This window comes from Aquarana catesbeiana, linkage group LG07 (genome assembly GCF_042186555.1).
Source record: "Aquarana catesbeiana isolate 2022-GZ linkage group LG07, ASM4218655v1, whole genome shotgun sequence".
Taxonomy (NCBI): domain Eukaryota; kingdom Metazoa; phylum Chordata; class Amphibia; order Anura; family Ranidae; genus Aquarana; species Aquarana catesbeiana.
Window position 1 is genome coordinate 162,816,407 of NC_133330.1, and position 6,000 is coordinate 162,822,406.

Consider the following 6,000-nt stretch of genomic DNA (forward strand, 5'->3'; position numbering starts at 1 on the left):
CTTACTCAGAGCGCAGGAGGCAATAGAGAGAGTTCAATTAAGACAACCCGTCCACGTGCAGTAGTTCCACTGCAGACCCAATCAGGCTCCTCATCCTCCCAAGGACATCATCAGCCTACCCTCAATAGTTTTGTTGGCTTTAGTTCCAAGGTCATATGAAAACAGCAGGCCAACAAGATCACCCGCCTCATTGGCCAATTCATTACTGTTGGAGGAGCCTCTTTTCGCATGATTGAAGGGGAGCCGTTTAAACAGCTCATGCATGCCCTTGCTCCACGATACATTGTTCCTGCACGAACAACTTTCAGCAGTAAGATTATTCCAGTACTATACCATTCGTGTGTTGGATTATTGAAGGAGAAAATGGCCAAAGCCGAGGGTCAGACAATTCATTTGACAACTGATTTGTGGACAGCTCCCAGCGGTCAACACGCTTTCCTGTCTTTGACTGCACACTGGTGGCAGGCCACTGTGCCTGTTGGTGGTGGCACTAGTGTAAGAGTTCAAACTCATCAGGAAGCAGGTCTGCAGCGCAAGACCAGCAGGGTTATCAAGCTTTCCTGCTCTACACAGAAGTCTGTGATGATAAACACAGCTCTGCCAACATATTGCAGGCAATTAGATCGATGTTGGCCAATTGGTTTGAAGAGCGGGCAGTTACCAATGTCTCTGTTGGAGTCATTGTGACAGACGGAGGTTCAAACATGGTTAAAGCGCTCCAAGATGTATCTTTTGTCGGTGTGCACTGTTCTGCACACATACTGCATTTAGTGATCAAGGGTGCAAATACAGTGGAGAAAAACAACAAGATTGCTCAAATCTTGGACCTTTGCAGAAAGATTGTAGGGCATTTCCACCGCAGTGTAGGGGCTAGTCAACTGTTGAGGGAGGAGCAAGAACAATCAGGGCTCCCCATACATCGCCTGAAACAAGATGTCAGCACCCGGTGGAATTATACCCTGGAAATGCTGGAACGCATTTTGGAGCAAAAGACAGCCATCCACAATCTATCATCCCGCCACAGCTTTGGGATTGATTCCACACTGGGACGTGATGACTGGTGTATAATTGGTGTAGCTCGTTCATGTCTTAAAACCCTTTCGGAATGTGACAGAAAACTTGAGTCAGAGCAATGCCAGCCTAGGACAGGTCATACCCTTGTTTACCTATCTCATAGATAAGATAGGATCGTTCCTAGAAAACAGTGAGCCTGTTTGTGGCAGCCCACTTCATGCCGATGTAGCGTCTTTCATCAGAAAGCTACAAGATAACTTAAAAGATTGGCTAAATGACCATGTCCGCAAAAGCCCTGAAATCATGCTGGCTTCCATGTGTGATCCCAGGATCAAAGGTAAACTGGCACTCAGAGACAACAGCCTCTCCTACTGGAAAGAAAAATTGATTGAAAGGGTCCGTAATTTGCAGCAACAGAGATGTATGCTGGATGAGGCCGGTTTGGAAGAATCACCTGCCATGTCTGCTATTCCAAGGCCTGGCACCATCACTCAAAAACAACAGAGTGGAGCATGTGCATGTTGGGTAGAGGCACTTGACAATCTGGTGGATGCAGGTCAAGCAGCAGGTAATCGAGAGGAGAGCAGTGCCTCTGAAATGGTCAGGGCCTACCTATATGAAGCACCTTTGCCTCCTACATAGGACCCTTTGACCTACCCTTAACTTGTGAGACCTGAATCATTGTTACCATGTGAAGATAGATGGGACTCAGAGGAACCATCCAAATGTTAAGGAAAATCTTTTTTTTTTTATTTTCTTACCGCTTGACACAATAGCAGTTGTCTACTTGTCTTTGGTGTGACCCCAAGATTTAAATAGAATTATATTGTTTTAAGCAATCCAAATTTTTCCCTTTATTCCTTCCATCACCCTTTTTTGTAATGAATGTTGTGTAGAGTGACTAGAGTGTGCGTGATTGCCTGAATGAATGTTGTGTGAATGGACAGTAGCAAGGGTTGAAGCCTTGACGTAGCGCTACTGCTCATGTGTTGCTGTCGTTGTAAATACAAATAGCAACGTGTTCTAATTTAACCATTTTTGTTTGATGGTCTGGAAATAAGAGACAATGATTAAAGATGACCTCAACAGCATGACAGTTCCTCTTGATGGAGAGACTGTCAACTCAAGGATCAGAATATGTTACCAACACAACATAGCACAAAGAAGCATACAGTTGGAAACGTGATTCTATGCAAAATAGATTAGTTGATCACTGCTGAGCTGCATCCAGATGCCCAGGACCCCTCCCATTTGCCATCTCTGACCCTGGGGACACCAGGGCCCTCTCTGATCCTCCGCCTGTTTCATGACCATCTGCAATTGTCCGAAGTCACCAGTGTGAGTAATCTACCCTGCTGCCATGTTACTCAAGCCCTGGAAATGATGACTGCCCTTTGAACTGTTGTCCCTTGTGATTGCATTAGCCTGTGAACCTCTGTCCGGTTAACTGATTGCAAGCCTGCAACCTATGTCCTGTGAACTGTTGAGGACTGTATGGTGGTTAACCCCTGCTGTAACTATCTGCTGTGTATTCTGGTGGGGGGAAAGCTGAACGGAGTGACTGGACACAATACATGGGACCTTTTGCTCATTGAAATAGTGTAGAGAGAAATCTCATCAATTTTCTAAGTTCAGTCTGATGGTTAAATGTAGAAAAACTACAATTATAAGGCCTCTAGTAAGTTAGTAACAATTAATGGACTAGTTCATTTTGATAAACCTCACATGAATCTAACAAGGAAAGCAAAACTCAAGAAAACAATTATTTCTGAACAAATTTTTTTTATTTTTAACATAAACAAAACAAAAAAAACAAAAATTATAAAAGTATATTCTCCCCCAACCTGGTGACCAGTCGCTGTAGGGACATATTAATCCCAGCCATCTGGTCACCAAGGTACCGAGTAGCCTCCAGTTGTCTCCTGAGGCTACGTTGGTACCTCTCCAGAGCCACATAGTGACGGAGCTGCCGGCGATTGTGGAGGGCCAAAGAGTGACACAGCCTCCGGGTTACAGCATATTGTCTCTCTTGGACCTCCACAATGCGCCGCAGATAATCATTCACATGTGGCTCTGGAGGGTGGGGGATGTGTACTGGTTCTGGAGCGCGTGGAGAAGGATGCACTGGGGAGGAGGCACCAATGGGTGTGTCCAGATTGGGGGATATTGATGAAGGGTGGAGGAGAACATGCCCTGTAGAAACCACTGGGGAGGAAGGACAGTCAGCCCAACCAGACACGGGCAGGTCCAGGCCTTCGTCCACCGGGTGGAGTTGAAGGATGAAGACTTCACCTGTGAAGAAAAGAAAATACATTAGATAGATAATACAATACACATGGCTTCTTCACCCTAACGTTATATAAAGGCAATTATCTCCCAGCCCTTGTAGACAATCGTGTAACATCTTGAGATGTTTTCACTTCCATACCAGTTTTCCATTTTTGATATTTAGTGAGATGCACATAATCAATTTGTGTGTAGGAGATAGTGGTGTCTGTGTCAATTCGCTGCGTCATACCAAGTTTGCAGAGCTGTGCAGAAAGATGTAGTACTACTTTACTGTACTCTGACTGGGGTGGAGCTGAGTGTCCTCCTGGCCAGAGTACAAAGGGATTCCCCTCTACCCATCGAGCAGTGTAAAGGGGAATCTCCCAAAGATTTTATCCGCTTGGTCACACGGCCGGCTGGAGAAAATCTTAAGGTGTAATGGACGCCTAAGTGCTGACCGACCACTAGCTAATCTACCTCATCCAGACTGACTGACTGTCGCAAATATGGAAGATCAGTTGCACTTGCAGAAAAACATATCAGCTATACCAGCCTTTAACATTACACTCAACAAAGAGAAGCCATTTAAGCCATTGCATTTGGGATGACCTAATAAAAAGTTGTTTAATAAAATATAGCAGGCTACTTTTTAAAGTTCATAATTTTGTAAGGCCACTGATTGTTGAATAAGCCCCACTTCTGTTCTAGGCTAGGTAGGTTACTCACGCCTGGTCTAGGCTAGGAGGTATAACAGGTATAACATCATGAGAAAAGTGTTAATGCATGCATTAGGGGCATGCCAGAGATTGAACATGTCCAGGGACTGCCAGCCAATAGCTGGAGATTCTTTTCTAACACACCCCCTCCAGCCTGCTGTGTTATTCACGATTAACAGTGATTGGCTCGGACTGGGAATCTGAACTGCAGCAAGAAGGTGGCGTGATCAGGGACATTGAGGAAATAACAAGCACAGGTCACGCTAACAGGAAGACTGGAATCAGCTGCAGAGGGGGGATAATATAATTAATAATTCCAGCTAAACCGAAGCCTTGCAGAATAAATCACAACCATTTCTAGACAAGGTATGCTATCAGCATTTCATGTGCAGGATGAAAAAATTCGTTTAGTTTAGTTTTGTTTCGATTCGTTATTTAACTTAATTCGTTTACTTAAATTCGTTGCATTCATTACATTCGTTTTCGGAATTCGTTTTGTTTCGTATTCAAATTCGAAAAAATTTGACCGCATTCGAAAAAATTCGACCGCATTCGAAAAAATTCGACCGTATTCGAAAAAAACTATCAAAATCGAAAAAATTCTAACACATTCGAAAAAAACTGTCAAATTCGAAAAAATTCTACCACATTCGAAAAAAACTATCAAATTCGAAAAAATTCTACCACATTCGAAAAAAACTATCAAATTCGAAAAAATTCTACCACATTCGAAAAAAACTGTCAAATTCGAAAAATTTCTACCACATTCAAAAAAAACTATAAAATTCGAAAAAAACAATAACTGAATTTGAAAAAGTAAACTATATATAACCATTTTGCGAAATTTGAAATTCGTATAGAATGAAATCGAATTCCAATAGAAAAGATTAGGATAGAATAGAAAGTATAAAAGAATAGCATAGAAAAACAATAGATCAGAATAGAAAAAAATATAATATATTGTATTCTAAGCTTTTCTATTTGAATTCGAATTCATTCTGTACCAAATTCCAATTTTGGAAGATGGTTAAATATATATTATATTTTTTTTCTATTCTGTTCCATTGTTTTTCTATGCTATTCTTTTCTATTCTATTCTAAACTTTTCTATTCGAATTTGAATTAATTCTATGCGAAATTCGAATTTCGGAAGATGGCTTCTAAAATTAGAATTTCGTATAGAATGAATTCGAATTTGAATAGAAAAGATTAGAATAAAAATAGAATAGACTAGAAAAACAATAGAACAGAAGAGAATAAAATATAATATATATATTTTTTTCTATTCTGTTTCATTGTTTTTCTATGCTATTCTTTTTTATTCTATTCTAAACATTTCTATTCGAATTTGAATTCATTCTATACGAAATTCGAATTTCTGAAGATGGCTTCTGAAATTCGAATTTCGTATAGAATGAATTTGAATAGAAAAGAATAGACTAGAAAAACAATAGAACAGAACAGAATAAAATATAATATATATATTATATCTTATTCTATTCTGTTCTATTGTTTTTCTAGTCTATTCTTTCTACTCTATTTTAATCTTTTCTATTCAAATTAATTTTATACGAAATTCGAATTTTGGAAGATGGTTTTATATATATATATATATATATATATATATATATATATATATTATTTTTTCTATTCTGTTCTATTGTTTTTCTATTATTTTCTATTATATTCTGATCTTTTCTATTTGAATTCAAATTCATTCTATACAAAATTCGAATTTCAGAAAATAGTTATATTTCAAATTCTAATAGAAAAGAATAGAATAGAAAAACAATAGAACAGAATAGAAAGAAATATTTTATATATATATAAAAATAAATAAAACCATCTTCCGAAATTGGAATTTGGTACAGAATGAATTCGAATAGAAAAGATTAGAATAGAATATTTTATATTTTTTTCTATTCTGTTCTATTGTTTTTCTATGCTATTCTTTTATATTATTTTCTGTTCTATTCTAATCTTTTCTATTTGAATTCATTCT